This window comes from Condylura cristata, unplaced genomic scaffold, assembly GCF_000260355.1.
Source record: "Condylura cristata isolate star-nosed mole 26May11 unplaced genomic scaffold, ConCri1.0 scaffold00013, whole genome shotgun sequence".
Taxonomy (NCBI): domain Eukaryota; kingdom Metazoa; phylum Chordata; class Mammalia; order Eulipotyphla; family Talpidae; genus Condylura; species Condylura cristata.
Window position 1 is genome coordinate 52,797,340 of NW_004567114.1, and position 19,378 is coordinate 52,816,717.

Below are 19,378 nucleotides of genomic sequence, written 5' to 3' on the forward strand. Positions count from 1 at the left end.
CAAAAACAAGTGATAATAGAGTATTTAATGAGTACTGATGTTTTGAATGCTCCCTTGTAAGATTCTGTCTTAAGCTGTATGGTAAAGATTTGTGTTCATGGAGGAGTTACAGATGAGGCACAGACATAATTATGACATCCTGGCTATTTTTAATTTGATATAAAATTGCAAATAAACAGACAACTATTGCTCGTGATAAAGACTTTCAAGAGCTCTTGAAAAATGTTAACAGCAAAACTATTTAAATAAAAAATAGCTGTCAGAAGCTGGGGGAATATCTTACAAGGCAGAATCAAATAGAAAGGATAAATAGATTCTTTTCTGGCAGGAGCAGCATAAGTATCAACAGAGAAATGCACCAGAGATATGGGTCTGGCTGGTTTCATTTAGCATGTATATGTGCTCTGTTAGAGTAAATGCACAGTAAAATTCCCAGCTTTGATTGAAATGCTAAGCTAATGAGGATGAACGGGTATTTCCAGAACACGGTGAGAGTAGACAAAACGTGGTAAATGAATTCTATTGTTGTAGATTTAAATGATTGCTTTTTATGAATACAAACTGTACTTTTAGGTTGGTAGGCTCCAAACTTGCTTTGTAAAGGCACAGTGAAGGAATCATTGGAACAAAAATTCACTTCACTAAGCAACTGTTGACAGAAACATCCCACAGAACTCTTAACAAGGGAATTTTTGATGAAGAATAATTACAACTGTTACTCTACACTTACATTAATGTATAGTATATTTACCTCTGGATTTTGAATCAAGTCAAAGCCTCTGAAAAAGAGTTAATGAAATTTGATCTTTGAGAATTAGGGGGGTGGCCCAAGATTAGGATGTTGTTAATGACAATATTGATAACAGGACTTTTTTTAAAAAAAAAAAAAAAGATTCATTTTTTCATACAGAACTGGGGTACAAGCCAGAAATGCAGAGAGTGAGAGGATTCACCAGAGACAGAGTGAGGAGCAGAATAAGCAGATCAACAAAGTACACTGCTGAAGGGAGCAGAGGGCGGTTCAGGAGAGGTCTGCCACGCCATGTGGTCACCTCCGGGGCAGGCGGGGATCAAACTCATGTTGAAGTGGCTTTAGCTTCTTAGTGCTGTGCTTTACCCCGCTGCGCCACCAGGGAGGGCCAGGACTTCCTTTTTTAAAGGTAATATTCCATTTTGTTTTCTTTACCCACTCACCCCTCAATACATATTTAGGTTACTTTCATGAATAATATACTGCTATTATGAATATAATGCAGTATAACTGGGAACACTAATAGTCCTCAAGAACTTAATTTCAGTTAATTTGGATAGATACTTTGAAGTTGGATTGTTGGGTCAAATGGTAGTGTGATTTTAAATTTTTTGGAAACTTTTGGTTTTCATAGTGGCTGAACCAGTTTGCATTTCCATCAACAGTGTAAAAGTGTTCTCCTTAGTCCACATCCTCACCAACATTTTTTTTTTTTTTAGATAGCTATGCTAATCGGTGTGAAGTGTATAAGTTCATTGTGGTACTGATTTATACTTCGCTGATTATTGGTGATATTGTGCACCTTTATAAGGACTTGTCAATGAGGAGATGTCTCATCAGGTTCTCCCTTTGTTCATCTTTAATTGTATTATGTGTGCTTTTTGCTGTTCAGCTGTAGGAGTTCCTGATGTATTTCGGCTGTCATTTTTGCTTTGGTGCCTTTGCTCTGGTGTCATAACCAGAAAACTATTACTACTCTCAATCTATTTTCTTTTAGGAGTTTTATGGTTTGAGGTCTTGGATGTAAAGTTTTTTTTACTTATGTGGATTTTTGGGTGTGGTATATGATAAGGGACAACTTATTATTTTTTTTTTTTTGTAAGTACATATCCACTTTTCCCAGCATCATATTTTATTTTGAGGAGAACTTATTTTAGGACTTTAAAATAGAATACATACCACAATTGGTTGAATTACAAAAGTATTTCTTTAGCGGTAACATACCTAGCAAGCTAGTTAACAAATTGTAAAACTGAGAAGGTTTCTTTCATTTCATTGTCTTCACAAATAGTATTTACTAAGCCATTATGACATGATTTTTGTAAAAATGCGTTATGGAAGATCTTATTTAAAGCAAGTATGTAAAAATCTAAAATTTCGGCCCTCCCTGGTGGCACAGCATGTTAAGGTGCAGCACTGGGAAGCTAAAGCCACTTTCGCATGAGTTCGATTCCTGCCTGCCCCGGAGGTGACCACATGGCGCGGCAGACCTCTCCTGACCTGCCCGCAGCTCCCCTCAGCAGTATACTTCGTCGATCTGCCTGTTCTGCTCCCCACTCTGTCTCTGGTGAAGCCTCTCGCCACCCCTAAGCCTCTGGCCTGTATCCCAGTTCTGTATGCACAAATAAATCTTAAAAAAAAAAAAAAAGTTAAAAAAAAAAGCTAAAATTTCGGGGCTTCCCTGGTGATGCAGGGGTTAAGTCTCAGCACTATGAGACTATCAGCAGTTAGGCAACCCGTGTTCTATCCCAAACAGGGAGGTGACCCACGTGATTCAACAAACCTCTCCTGACCTGCCCACTGCTCCCCTAAACAGTATATTTCTGTAGATCTGCTTGTTTTGCTCCTTACACTGTTTCTAGTGAGTCTCCGCATTACCCCAAATATCTGGCCTATACCCCAGCTCTTGTATACATAAATAAATAAAATAAACCTTTTTAAAAATGTAAAATTTCATTAAAGAGTTTATTAGTATACAATATATAAAACCAACTATTTTAAAACAGGTTAGACTCACTTTGTGTGGGACAAAAAGCTGATAAAAGCTAATGTCACTACTTGACCCTAATTGATATATGGAATATAAAGGGCTCCAGGGGAAAAACTCCAAAAACATATGAAAAATAAATGCCTCTTAGAATTACACTTAATGAAGCTTATTCACTAGTTGTTTTCATTAAAACTTTGAGTCATAATAGATCCAGAAATGCCATTTTTCCCCCCAGAACACACGTGCGTGGCCACATAATAAACAGGGAGGAATGTGGACATTAGATTTTCATTGAAGCCCTTTTATTTTCTGAACTTTTTGGTCTACAATTTCTTTATCTTCACAGCTTAGTGTGATCGGATTTATGACCTTTTCCAATTCCATTGCTAGGACTACATTTCCTTTGTCTTTCAGTTTTCCTGACATGAATGCCATTGTTGGTTTTTGCTGCCCTAAAACTTCATAAAATCATCAGTAGACATACTGCTCACTACATCTCCCTGATCTAAGGTCTCTCCAGATCTGATCCCTACACCCTTGCTTTTAAAAGATCAAGAAGCCATGTTCCACCATCTTGCCATGTGAGTGCAAACCGATCACCACCACTGAAAGTCCTTTACAATTATGTTCTTTCCACAGCTCCAGAATGTGGTTTTAGTGGTGGCTGTGGCTTCTCTTTCAACTCTGAAACAGAACCAGGTAATTCCATTTTCTTAATAACTATATCCGGGGTACCCACTGTTGGTGGCAGGCAGGCTGGTTTCATTACATTGGATGTCAACATTTATTCCTCCTCTTAAGATATTTTCATCAATCACAAAATTGTCAGTAAAACTTTTTGAAAATGGAATTTGCAACATCTGCAGTGATACCAAGTTTTCTCCATGGGCTTCCAATACCAGATTCTCCCAGCATATTCATTGCAGAAGTATGTGTGGATGTTTTGGCCATAATACATTGAGTACAATTTCAACCTTAAAATCTTCTGCTATTGCATAGGAGGGGAGGGTGTTACTGGTCCGATCAGCTAGTCTGGTATATTTTGATTTTGACATGTAACAGATTGAATACTGCTGTATGCTTTTCATACTCCCATTTTCCCAAATAGGATTTTTTATTATGGTTAACTTTTTTATTTTCCAATGGTTGCATATCATGAATGGTATGGGCAGATAAGCTATCATTTAAGCATGTGGTTTGGATTCAATGAAAGAATTTGCTCTGGAGTTGTCTGTCTTGAAAAGTGGATGAGGGTGTTTCATGTAATGGGGGAAAGGATATATTTGAATTTTAAGTAGAAGGACACTAATAAATTAATAGTTGATCAGCCACCTTTGAAGTAAGGACTTTGTGGACCTGTTTCAGTTTAGGGTAAAGGGGAAGTACCCTGAATGTGGCTTTTGGGAAATCTTGCTTGATGTAAAAAGACATTACTTGGCAGGACCTCATTTTCCCCTTTGGCATTTCTGTCTTCTTGATTGTAGTTAAAATTACAGTATATCAATAGATGCTTGGGCATGTAGAAGTCCTGCCATAAAACTGGGCAGTTAGCACATGAACAGCATTATGAACTCAGTGCCGTCATTCAGCCATTGAATATCTGTAGTCTCCACTACTTGTAGATTCACAGGGAGAACATCCTGATGGGAATGACAGGGACAGAGAAGGGAAACCATGATGACACTAATAAGAAATTAACGTACTGACAAGTTTAGTGTTCAATTTTTGTTATCATAAATGCATATTTTTTTTAAAGATTTATTTATTTATTCATACAGAACTGGGGTACAGCCAGAGTTGCAGGGACAGTGAGAGGCTTCACCAGAGACAGAGTGGGGAGCAGAACAGGCAGATCGACGAAGTACACTGCTGAGGGGAGCAGCGGGCGGGTCAGGAGAGGTCTGCCACACCATGTGGTCACCTCCGGGGCAGGCAGGGATCGAACTCATGCGGAAGTGGCTTTCAATTCTAGTGCTGCGCCCTAACCCGCTGCGCCCTAACCCGCTGAGCCACCAGGGAGGGCCGTAAATGCATAATTTTTAATTCTGCAGGTAGGTATAATCTAGAATCCACCTTTGTCATTTATCTAATCTTAGAAGCTAGGTTATGTAATCTAGCAGTATGAAATTATGTATCAGAAGGCATCATACACCAAATGAACAGCAAATAGAATAATTGAGCAAGACAACATATAAAGAAATAATGGAGATTCATATCTCAAATATGTAAAGAATAATTATAAACCTATTAAGAAAAAGTACATGAAAGAAATTGAAACACAAAACTATAAATAGGCATTTTGCAGTGGAGAAATAGAAGTAGTGAATAAAGAGATGAAAATGCATTTAATCTTGCTTAAAACCAAAGAAATGCAAATTTAAACAAGTTACCTTTTTTACTCTATAACCATCTATGTCCCTTAAGATTTTTTTAAAAAAGGTATTCAAATGAAAAAATAATATACCTATATCTATATTTATACCCAAAACTCTTTCTCTCTCTCTCTCTCTTTCTCTCTCTCTCTCTATATATATGTATATATGTATAGATATAGGTATATATATGTATAGATATAGGTATATATATGTATAGATATAGGTATATAATAAAATGGGTTAGGTGCAACCAGTGAGACCACATTTTAGGAATTCAATTCTGATATAACTGCTCATAATAATTAATTAATAGGAATCAACTCTTCATAATAAGATCAGAAGTACAAATTTTCTAAAAAATTTATAAAACAGATGTGAACAATCACTTCTCCTCTTTTCTCACAAATTAGAGTAAGGATTCCACAAAGCAAAAGGACATTTTCTGTTACTTATGATTGTGGAGCCAGTGACATAAAAGATCACTCAACCATTTGGTCATTGAATCCTTAATCTAATCATTAGTGATCAGTGAGTTTCTCCAAAGTCATTTGCTAGTAGAAGTTTAAATTGCCCTATGATTTTATTCTTCTCCAATTGCTTGTGGAGAAGAAGCAATTTTGGGTGTGGCTGAGTTTCCAGAGAAAAGGAATGAAGGCAGGGGACCAGATATGTTCTCTTTACAAACATGGGTTAAATGTTCTGTTATTTGAGGGAATTCAAATACCTCTTTAAGAAAACTCATTTTCTTTTTTCCCAAATATTTATTTATGTCACCATCCTACACCTACCACCAAGGGACTTACAATTCTCCACCATAATCCATCGTGCCCTCTACCTACTTTTTTCTCTCCCTTCCACAGTCAGATTTCCAAAGTTTGTAATTGGTTTTATCTAAACCTGTGTCTTGTTTTTTCTATATTCCACATAAATGACAAAGTAAACTGTTAGTCTTTCTTTTTATGACTTGTTCTGTATAGCATAAAGCCCTCTGGTTCCATCCATGTTATCATAAGTAACAAGATTTTACTATTTGTGGTAGCTGAGTAGTATTCCAATTTGCATATATACCATGTCTTCCTAATCCACTCATTTGTTCTTGGGCACTTGGGTACTTAGGTTGTCTCCATAACATGGCTAATGTAAACAGTGCTGCAATGAACAGGAGAGTGTAGATATCCCTTTAAATTGGTGTTCTTTTTTTTAATAATATATTCTTCAGATAATCTAAAGTGGAATTGCTGGATCATGTGGTAGATCATTTAATACTTTGAGACAGCTCCATGCTATTTTCCAGATGGCTGGGCCACTCTTGTGTTCTTAGCAATAGTGTATAAGGATTCCTTCTCCATATGGAACATCAACACTTAATGTTTCTGGACTTTCTGATATGGGGTGAGCTGCTATCTCACTGTAGTTTTGATAAGTTTGATGATCATTTTTTTCATGTGCCTTTTGGATGTTTCTGTGTCTTTTTTTGAGAAAAGTCTATGTGGCTTTTGTGTTCAGTTTTGATGGGCTTGTTTTTTTCCCAGTGCATCATTGAAGGGAAACTAATTTTGAGTAGAAGGTATAGTCCTGTTGTTGTAAGGGTCCAAAAGTCATACAGCAGTCCTAGGCCTCTCCTTACTTCACCTGGGCCTGTTGAATGATTGTACTGTTTACATTAGCAGCCTCTGCTCTTGAGACTGGGTGTTATCTGATTAAGGAGCCTGATTTGACCAACTGATTTTGTGTTGGTTCAAGAGAAAAGAAAAAAATGTTAGGGGCAAATCTTGAAAGATTAATTTATAATAATAGTTTTAATGATGAACCCTAGGTATATTAACAACAATAGAACTCATTTGAAGCTCCAGTAACAGAGCATAAAATTTACAACTAAGGATACAGCATAGTTTATATTTCTAGACCTTGTGATAGAAGAAGTTTTGACAAGTTTATGTCCTCTCAGTGATTAAATTTTTGTAATGAGTATATTATGCTCCTTCACATTTAGCATTTTAAATTCTTACTAGGTGTTATGATACATTTGAGGGGAAGCTAAAATAGTTTAGACTCTTACAGGGAAGAGGGCTATTGCTTTCCCACATTCTTCCCAAAATAACAATTCCAATATTTCTTGCTCATTTTGTGCTTGATTTTTCACCCCTGCTCTTAAATTCTGCAGCTAGCAAGAGTAATCCTTTGAGTAAGATATTCTGAAATCTGTCAGCACAAGGTAAAGCAGGTGTCAATAGTGCAGGCACGGTGCCTGGGGCTGGTCTTCATTTGTAATGTTTGCCAATCTTCGATTTAAGGGTGATCGACATACCACAAGGTCAGCTGGAATTAGATGAGAATGTTTCTAAAAAATGTGGTGATGCTACCTTCAGAGATAATCTATATGCTGTTAAGCAATTTTTATTTTGATTGTCAAAGGCTTAGACCTCTTAAAGTCATAGTGAGGAAAGTAAAATAACACTCTGACAATGGAATAACTTAAAATGATTTGCAGCAGCAGATGATATTTTTGTTCTGATTTCAGGCTCCAATATTTATACTGCAACTCAAAAGAAACAGCTTGGGAAAGAAATGGTGCATATTATTGAAAAGGCCTTTCACGCAATTGCTCAGATGAGTCTGTGTTAGAAATTTCATAAGTGGAGAGTCCTTTTGATGTCAGCCTCATTTTCTTAATTCATTTATAGCAAGCACTACTTAATTCATTGAGAGAAAAACTCTTGGAACTGTGGCAAGTAACAGGGTGAATAGCTTCATAGATAGATAGATGCTGAAATTGTCTCCAGCCTGCTGGATATGTACTATAAGTGAATCTTGTAATTTACTTCCTTGGAACATACAGAGGCACTTCATTGATGATCTTTTTTTTTGAAACTCAGAGCAGAAAAAATAACATTGTGATCATAATTGAATTGTATACTAAACCTTTGTTTTGGAGTTTTCTACTACTTATGAATGCTATTTAATGTCAGAATAAGACTGCTTTGGTTTGAGTTCCAATTTGCCTATTTGACTTAAAATTTATTTTTGAAGACAAATTTTTCTCATTTGAAAATTCAGGCAGTTGAAATATTACCTTATAACTTTTTTTGGGGGGGGATACATGAAATAAATTAATGAAAATGATGTATTATGTTAGCACATCATTAGAACTGAGTAAGTAATAGCATTATTTTATCATAAAAAATGCATCTGGTTAAGTTACCATGCTAAAATCCAGAGCAGAAATAGTGCATTAATTCATAGCATATGCAGAAATCTTGAAAAGACAATGTGCTAGTTATCTTAATTTCAGGGAGGTGGCTGAATCTAGCTATCATTTTACTTTAATTTTTAATAAAAACGTCATTTCCTGTGACAGTAACATTGGTTTACATTGCTGCTTATGATGCAGAGGTATAAGTTCAAACCTTTCCAGACGTGTGTTACCATACCATGCCCAGTACTAATGACATATTGATTATCCCAGTTACCAATACTAAAGAACATTACTATATGTTAACAAGAAATTAGTGATATGTATCATACACAAGGAACAATTATTGAATAAATACTGTTTATCATACTGTGAGTTAAAGGATCTTACTGATACAGGAATAGAACCTATTTAAGTGGATTGTTAAGTAGAGTATTTATTTTGGCAAAGTAGAGTATTTATTTTGGCAAACAAGTTATTAATTTTATTCAACTAAATGTATTTATCTTGTGTTTATTGTCAGCTTGCTACTGAGCATACATGTTTTTCAAAGTGTGGGAATGATTTATTAATTAAAAAAGGAAATAAAACATCAACTTTAATGATTTGCATGTGGAATATATTGTATATATGCATGCCTAATCTCTTGCTTTTTCTATATTATATACATATATATTTATAAAGATTTTTTAAATGTTTATATTTTACATCAGGTGTAGTCCCCATAGAATTTTCACCACTTCACCCATGTACCATCACCTTAGCCCTCTTTGTTCTTTTGTACTCTCTGCTTACCTTCTACCCTGCAGATGTCTCTGATTTATAGTTGTGTGATTATTTTTGTTTAGTTTTATAGTCTTTTTAAAAACTGTTTTTCCCCCTGATTCTTTGTTCTCCCTATATTCATCCTATAACCGTCCTATGAAACCATCTGATTATTTTTCTTTCTGACTTATTTCACTGAGCATAATCCCTCTGACTCCATCCATGTTGCCACGAATGACATTAGGTTATCTCTCTCTCTCTCTCTCTCTTTTTTTTTTTTTTGCTGAATAGTATTCCATTGTGTGTATGTACAACATCTTGATCCAGTCATCTAATTTTGGGCATTTGGGTTGTTCCCAAATCTTACCTATATAAATAATACTGCAATAAATATAGAGGTGCAAGTATACTTTTGAACTAATGTGTTTTTTTTTTTTTTTTTTTTTGTCCTTTGGGTAGATCCTAATGAGTGGAATTGCTGTGTCAAATGACAGCTCCATTTTTAGTAGTTTGAGTGCCTTCCACACAGCTTTCCATAGTGGTTGGACCAATCTGCATTCCCACCAGCAGGGCAGGAGAGTTTCATTTTTGTCACATCCTTGCCAACATTTGTTGTTAGATTTTTAAAATATATGTCATTCTCACTGGTATAAGGTGGTATCTCATTGTGATTTTGACTTATATCTCCCTGATTTTTCTCATAAAGAATCCTCATCAGTGTTTTAAGATACTATGTTGTAGGATGCTTAAATTGAATTTTCTTCTGTGTCTCTTTTTGCATTTGCTCAAAACAGTCAATTGAATTTGTATATATATTAGTTTACATTGGCTACTTTAAGTCTGGTCCCAAATAGTTAGTTTTTCAAACAGAAAAACCTGCACCCTGTAGCTCTGACTCTAACCTATAAATTCTGTCTTTGGCATTTGTAGCATCTTAGTGGTGGGAGTGTTTTTGTTTTAGAAGATACCTCTTGTGATTACAGTAATCTTGAGCATTGCTTTAAAGTCTTGCTTATTGGAAGAGGTTATTTGTTCCTTCAGTGTAAGATTAAAAAAGTAAGTCCTCTTTATGAACTACTTCAGTTGAGCAACAGTCTTGATTTTCAAGGACTAAGTGAATTTCCACAACTTGAGACTTCCAGCTTAAAAACTGGAAAAATTGGACACAAACTAGAACAATTTGGTTACCACAGAATTACTATAACACTTTTGGTATAACAAAGACATCCGTCTGAATGACAGTTGTTCATAAATATATATGTATTATACATTGTATAACAAACATGTCTGATATTACCTTATAAAATTTTGTAATAATCCTTTTGAAGTGTTAGCATATTTTACAAATGAGAAATCTGAAGTTTAGGGAGTTACATGACTATCTAGAATCTATTATCTTGTTCCCTGGTGTACATATAGCATCTATCTATCACATATAAAATTTGTCATTTACAATATCTATCACTGTAATCAGACTTTCATTCTATTGTTAACATTGTCTTATGTCATCAGAAATTCTTAGTAGTGGTTTGTATTTTTAGTGGAATGACTGAGTAGAAATTGACAAACTGCTATCAGGGCAGTGATCCTCCTCCCCTCAGAAAGGCATTTGTTGCCTGTGAAAAAGGACCACATTGGCCGCCACATTTCCAGAAAACTACTGGCCACAAAAATTCCTACACTTCTAATATTGAGCCATCTTTTTCAATGGCTTTTTAAAATGGCTCCAAATTACATGGTTGTTTCATTGCAACCAAAGACTCACCAAAGCACTCAGAGACCAGTTAGTGAATCTCCCCTACTTCCCCACACAAAAATACTCCTGTAAATAAACATTTGCCAGAAACTCACTTTTCTTCTTTGACTCTATAAAATTTAGCCTCTTTTATAGCAGTCTTTGCCAAAATGAAAATGATGGCTAATAGATTCCCTTGCTGCAAGTTTATGAATAAATGCATCGTCTTAGACATATTTTAAAAATAAAAATATGGTGGCATTAACTTATATGCAGAATCTAATATTGACATATTTTCTTGTTGCCTTTCTGAGTGTATTAACTAACCCCCTACTGATCGGTTCCATTTTCCCTATCAAGGTTCTTTCTGTCTCTGACAATTATGTTTCCGTTGATGGTTCTTCATTCCTTATACAACTAGTGGCTGTAAAGCACTAGTCTTTTTCAGTCACAGGAAGGCTGTTGTAGGGAGTGATAGACACGTGCTCTGTTTATTTTCAAAAGTGATATATATTGCCTGGAGGGAGGGTGATACTGTTTGTAATTGTTTTCGACTCCTGAGAGCAGCATATAATACTTGCAGGTGGTTGGTAACTTAACATAGTCTGTGTGTACTTCTAAAAAACTGCATTAATGACTAGTTAGCCATACCTCCTTATGCAGAAACAAAATGAAACTAAAACCCAAAAGTTGACAAGCAACAGAAATTATGAAGGTACAACTTTTCTTCCCTAAAGCCTGCTTATTCTTACTGAAATCATATATACTTGCTCTTTTCTTGTAAAGTCTTAGTTTTAGAATTTAAAAATAGTTTTTGACTGCATATCTCAGTTAACAGACTAGACAATGGTAACTTAGAGATGTTATTTATATAGAGTTGTAGACTTAGTAAAGAGCATAGTTGTGAGCTATATTATTTTGACCTAGTTTCCACAGAAGAAAGGCTGGAGAAAGAGGTTTGCCCAAAGGTCATATAATTGGAAAGTAATTTCAGGGTGGAGGGCAGAGTGAGAATTAGAGAGTGAAAGATTGGGGGACAGCCAATGCAACATTTTGTTGCATCGCTACTGATACAGATGACTGACTGTTGATTCTCATAAAGTGTCTCCTCAGGGGACAAATGATATCAATGTTTATCCATCTACTTCTATACTCCACTATTGGCTCAAATGTGGTCCCCAAAATTTAGCTTGTATTTCTGTGATGCATGTCATAAGACCCAAATATTTTCCCACTGAGGTCTATGCCAACAATTTAGACTTAGTGAGAGGAGTAAAAAGTAGGAGACTCAGGCAGAGAAGAAAAATAACTTGATTGTCAGGAGCTGGTTCAAACAAGTGTGTAACTCATGACTACAAACTACAGCTTGGAGTAAGAGGTAATGATGAGAAGATTTCAAGCAGCATATTGGAAGTATCTGAGTTTGATCATAGTCGTGGATAGTTCAATAGAAATATGAATGAGTAATCTACTTGATAATCGGCACTCTTCTAGTATATCACATGGCCTCGAAGTAATTTACTTTACACATTGACAGTTCAGCCCATTTCATTTAGAAATTAACATTCGACATTATAACGAATAATGGAAGTTCTTAAGTCATATGATTCTAAAATGTTTCAGAATTCCCAGAATGATTTTTCTTAAATTTCAAATTTTATATAAAAAGTGATTGTAAAAAAAAAAAAAAAAGTGATTGTATAAACTCTTAAGAATCCAGTGGGAGGGAATTTAGTGAATTTAGTTTTTCAGTCATCCCAAACGTTTAACATTTCTTTGATTCTCACTGACTTCTGCATATGCTTTTCTTTGAATCGGAGAGAAAATGCTAACATGATACAATCCTGCTTATTATCGGAAACTGAAAACCATTATCTGTTCCAATTACAAATGTTTTATCTATCTAGAGATTCAAATTGTTCAAGTCAGACAAAGAAAATTCTCTGATCAAATTCTATATGCAAAAGGTAACCAAAAACATTATGTTCTATTAGAAATGCAGGCGCTTGACACTATTTAATGGAACACAGTGGTGTCCCACAACGTCTTGACAACCTGAAGTGTGCCTCCTGAATAGACTTGTGAAAGTTTAATTGGATAGGAGACTACTCCACGAGGGACCACTAGCACTTTAATAGCTAGCCGAAGACCCCTAGTGAGGTTGAATAATTACAATCAAGGAGCTATAGCGGTTTCCATGACTGCACTTATACTTCTGCAGAAAGGCCCATTTTCCCCTACATGACAGTTCACTTTGTATTAATTATAGATTACATGCTTCAGCCCTCTATCATTATGCTAGCATATTCTCATAAAGGATGGTACATTAACCATGAAATACTGTGTTCACTGCATGTATGACTGTTCAACTCCCTGCACTGAGTGTGTGTGTGATGAGGAAGAAAGGAAAGAGAGGTCATTTTATAAATGTCAATGACACTAGATGTGCAAATAACAAATCAAAAGGCAGCAAAGAAGAGACTGGTGGCCTGCTCTTCAGCTAAAAGGGAGCTATCATGTAGCTCTTTATTTTTATTTTCAAACACATATTCAGCATGCAGTGAGTTTGAACTATAGTTAACATTATGTAATTGAATTATTCCAATTCACTGGTAGTTAAGAATTATCTGCAAAACTACTCTTAACTGTTGCTCTTTATACCTCTTTCTGTGAACAGTGTTTCATGGACGAGAACTCAAAGGAGATCATCTAGTGGTGCTCATCTCTGAGGCAAACTATGAATCTGGATCATTTTATTATGAACAAATCTCTCTCCAGCTAAGAATTGCACTCACTATTACACTCACTATGCAGCAAGGTAAAGGGAAACACATCTACGTTAAACTGTTGTCTCTGCCAGAGGTTGGAGAGAACTTGATTCAACTTTAGACTTTCTAATGGCAAAATCTGTGCCCACTTTACTCTCTTTTCTCCAGCAATAATATGACTGATGGAAGTGGGCCTATACTGACTAATTTTCCTGCAAGTTAGTAAAATAAGCTGTCTTCGTGATCAAATTGAATTATAGTTTCTAAAAGAGGGGAACTTGTTAGAGCAATTGGGTTTTAGTACAGATGGCTCACAAGTATTCCAAATCTGTCTTGGCCATCTTGGTGTTAAAAAAATAAAATGTTGGTATTAACATTTTCTCAAACTTTCAAAAAACTTTACCCTAACACTGCTTTTCTCTAACTTATAATGAAGTAGACAGGTCACTATATACTTCCTCTCAAATTTTCTGTCTTTATTATTCATATTTCTGAATATTCATTTCTTAGAGAAGGATCAAAAGTAGGTAATGTAACACATGGATATAAGATAGTTTTGTAACAAGATATTTTTTATATTCAGAAATTTGACCTTTTATAGAAAAAGTTTCAAAAACAGATTTTGATACTGATTTTTTTTTCCCTGCTTACCAAATATAAACTAATAAATTCCCTTTAATGATGCTCAGAAAGTTCTGATTTTGGTTAGTGGAAGATCTTCAACAAGGATCTCTTGGTCACCAACAGTGGTCTTTCATAACCTTTGGTTTCTGCTGTAGAACAAAGACTTAACTCATATTAAAAATTCTGGGTTATGGACCTGGGTATCATTTACTAGCTTCTAGAATTCCTCTGTCATTTTTGTGGAGAATGTTATTTAAAGACCATAATTTTGGCAAGAAGTGATCTTGCGGCTAGCTTTTTATTTATTGGCCTTTTGAGTCAATAGCAATAAGAAATCTATAGATTTTTAAAAAAAGATTTATTTTTATTTATGCATAGAACTAGGCTGTAGGTCAGAGGTCTGGGGGTAAAAGGATTCACCAGAGACAGCGTGGGGAGTAGAACAGGCAGATCTACTGAAATACACTGCTGAGGGGAGCAGTGAGCAAGACAGAAGAGGTCAGCTGCACCATATGTGGTTATATGGGTCAGCTTGAAGTCCTGCTGCATTATCTGGTGATAGCATGGTAGCACTGAGACTTTATCCCCATACCACCAGGGAAAAACATATAATTTTAAAGAAAAATGTGAGTCTGCATAGATGCTTTCAGTTCTAACTTACCTTTATAGTTACCCTTTTATCTGTTATTTTTAAATATTATATTTACTTTTCCATATGTAAAATCTATTTCTAATGCTGTTAAGATAATTCATCAAACAATACAATCTCATTATCAACTAATTATCAAAAATAAATTCAAAATCATTTGAACCTGCAAAATCTCACCACCTTTCTCAACCCCTGTGTGATTTGTCTAACTTTGAACATGATCAGTTTCATTTGTTTCATTTTTCTTTACTTTTAATGCATTTTGTGTATACACACTTGTGTATGCATTTTATATCTCATGTATTTGGTACATAAATACTCATGAGATGTTAAATACATCTTCCTACTGTCTTAGATAAATAGTTGTTTAGTTTAACATGCTACACACATTTCCTACACCTTAATATTGTCACTTATATATCCTAGACTTGAAAACTTGATGTTGTAATATTCACGGTCAGCCAGCACAATTTACGCAGCCAAATAGCATTAGCCGGTGGTGAACACATCCTCTTCCTGTGGACTCTGCCCACCCACTCCCTTTGCTTAAGTTCTGCTGCCTCACATATTTATTATAAGTGTCTTATCTGTGAAGATCTTGAGTCTACAGAGCATGCCTTGAAAAACTAAAGGTCTTTATCTGGAAAGTGAAAATAAGAGATTATGAAATTTAGATTTTACTGCTAAAGGCTTATTCCAGAGGACTTAGTGGTAGAACTTAAAGCTCAGTGATAGACTTTCTCTTGGAATTAGATCTTGAGTGTGATTCTCATTGTGTATGTGCTTGCACAGTTAAGAAAATTTTGGTTATTTAGCCTTTAGAATAACTGTTAGGAATTTACTTTTTAGTTAATGTTATTTGTGAAATTATGTTTTGTGGTAACTAACATATAATAATTTTGGGCCACATAATAATTTTGTCACCCCACATTCTAAGAACTTTGCCTAAACTTTGGTTTCTTTCTTTCAACAATCCTATGTGATACTATTACAGCCCTTACTTTCTAGGTGAAGACAATAAAGTAAGGAGCTTACTTAGCTAGTTCTCAGGTATTACAGGTATATATTACAGGATTTGAACCCAGGCATATCTGATCCAGGGTCTGTGCTCTTAGAACAATACTATGCTTGCCTCTTCATTTTTTTTCAGTCTTAAGTTGCAAAAATTCTGGTTATGCGCTGAACCTTCCAGTTTTTTTTCCTTTTGCAACTCTGCTTTGTACAGACATTGCTATAGCAACTGTGAGGTAAATGATGGGAAAAGCCTCATAGATCTGACCCTGGTAATCCCTCCCTTATGTTCATAGCACTAACATTTTAAAAATATTTCCATTTAGAAAACATAAGTGTTAGCAAGATCAAAGAATAAGAATTAGTTGCTGCACTTTCAGGAATTAATGTGTTTTACAAAAGCTTCTTGGAAGAAGCAAATTGTATTAGGATTCTTCTCAGAACGCTTTCAGAGCTTTCTAATCTAGCGTACTCATAGCTTTATCACATGAACCTGCCATCCAGGAAAGGCCTGCCTCCTGGTTCCTCTTTGGCTTCCCCTTCTCTGTCTCCACACCATCCACTAGATACTATCACAAGCAGGAATGCTTGCTCTTCTTAAACCTACATTGTTTTTTAGTTGTTGGACTTCCAGGATGCTTCGTGATTGTTTTATTCATTATTTTGTTTCTTAAAAATGTGTTGCATTTTCAACTATATATATATGAACATCTCACCTCTCTGGCTAGATTGTAGGCATAGATGATTGGATGTGTTTAATGCTGTCTTCTTCTCCTCATTGCATATCTATGACATTAACCCATGTAATGAGGATGCATTCAGTAAAGCCTTAATTTTAATTGAAAGGAAGATCGTTTTTCAGTGAGTTGGATTAATTCCATTTTCATGATTTATCTGGGGCAGATAGGAAGTCATGCACACAAATAGGAGATTTGCTTTCCTGAAAGGTATATATATTTTTTAACATGTGATTTAGTTATATATACACACACACACTCCTTCAGGAAAGGTATACATACACATGTATCTACTGTTCTATCATACAATGTGTCTCTATATGTGTGTAATATAGACAAACACACAAACTGACATGCACACACACACAGAGCAAAGGATGATAAAGCAGTGTAAAGATTGTACCAGAACAAAGAACAAAGCCCTGGTATCTCAAAAAGAGAAAGCTTTTATAATAATCGTTTGTGTTGGCTATCTTAAAGTACCCCTCTCTTTCCACTCACAGCTGCGTTGCTAATTAAATTGAATGGATTCAATTTTAGCTGAACATTAATGGTATAATTGCATTGCTGTAAGTAATTAAAACCTTATCCTATTTATCCTGACAGATGGTTTGGTTGGAAGTTTTAACTGAAAAGAATAAAATTTATATATGTGGATAGTCAAGAATAAAATCATTCATTCATATTTTGATTGCCTGAATACAATTCCAGAGACATTTTAGCTAACTGAGCTTTGCTATAGAAGCTAGTTAGTAGACTTCATAGATAAATTCAACAAGTAAACTTCACAGATAATCATTTCTGACAGGACTTGGTTTGGGCTGTTTTGGTGGTAAATTTGTGATTACTCAAAAATTAACACAACAATAAATTTGACTCAGAACTTTGTCCTTAAAAATGTTCTCATTTAAAGGAACAGCATTTACTTCATATTAGATACCCCTTTGAGTCAATTGTTCCTCCAAAATTAAGCATGTTAAATAGATTACAGGTAAATTAGACCTGTATTGTGTTAATAAATGCTTGTCTCTGTGGAATTTATTCATCAATTGCATATACTAGCTAATTTGCATCATATTATTAAATATGTTCTACTTCATCAGACTGTTATTTTTAAAAAATCCTAGGTTATTTTTAAATAGAAGAAATGTCTTCAATAAGGACAGATAATTACACTGATATATATAAAATAGTGGAATTATTTACCCAGTGTGTTGTGAGCAATTCATGCATAATAGTGGCCCATTTCCCCTAACTCCCATCTTTAACTTTTTGATTTACTTTAATGTGCTGCATTATACATGCTGAGAAACAATGGGCATCTTCCCCCAGAGGTTTCCAGGTATGGCATTGAATTGAGGTATTTGAGTATCAGACTGAAAACTATAAAACCCCAAACAGGGATACAGCAAAGTTGAAATAAGCACAAAGACCACAGTATTCCCTTCCAGGTCCTTTTTTTTTTTAGGTGCACTGAAATCTCCTTTACACCTACATGCAGTTTTTAAAATTTAGATAAACTTTCATTCTTACTTAGATACTTCTTAGGAATATCTATTTAAAAAAATGTGAGTAACGTGTCTGGTTTTGGTTGTCGCTAGGATTGTCCTGTTCAAAGTGACCTAAGGACAGATTGATTTTTAAAATTGTTTCTATCACCATGGCTTGCTGTAAATGAATTTTGCATAATAAACTATCACAATGTATAGATATGGAAAATCCTACCACATTTTATAGTATTGTGCTAAATTTATATGGATTGATAGAATTTCTTGATGTGTTTTCATCTGATCATTATCTGAAACATTTGAGAGAAAAACTTGTAGATACACTGAGAAATTTGAAGGAAAAAAAAAACTAGTACATCCTTTTAAAAGTATGTAAAAATCCAAGTTTGGATACTTACAGTACTGTTAATACTGTCTAATGGAATCTACTTGGAAATGTGCATAAGTTAACTGCATTTAAGCTATTTTGTTTTACTGACAAGTTGCCAAACAATCCCATGTAACCAGATGATAACACATTCCGCAGGAGAGAATTTAGTGCTGGTGAATCATTTCATCTCTAATACTGTGTTAGGGGCATAAAAATGTGTATGTTATCTTCTGAAAAATATCTAAACACCTACTTATTATTACAACTATACATGAATTATTAACATAGTTTTTCTGACAGGCACAGCTAAAGTGCATGTGTGTGTATATTTTCTGGAAATAATTTCTTGTCTATCATGATATGGAGTCTTCTTTCTGCAATTAGATTTACTTTAACTGTTGATTTGTTTAAATGTTAGACACTCAAAATTTCTACTACCTTATATATTAGTGTTTGTTCTTCGTTCCAAATAATAATGCTATCCTTACTAAGAAAATTAGGAACTCTTTGTGTGACTCCTTCCCTTCATCATTGAATTGATTAGACTTTATATGAGTGACAACTTTCCTCCAAATATGATTTGTAACAAATTTAAGAAGATAGCTAATAAAATATTATTTGGTAAAATGACTGAAGTATATGTAAATGTGGATTAAAACTAGTAATTTTTGTGGACACATTTTTGTGGAGAATTTTGAAAAAGCCACTTGCACTGGAGGACAAAGTAAAATACAGTTCTAACTTAATTAGAAAATGCTTAGTGGAGGACATATAATTTTTATTCAAATGCTAAAAGTAGTAACTAGAAAATAAGGTGGACATAGGGGACAGTCATGTGATAAGAGTATGAAAAGACTGAACAGAGGTTTTGAAAATTGTTTTCAGAGAAAATGATTTGATTT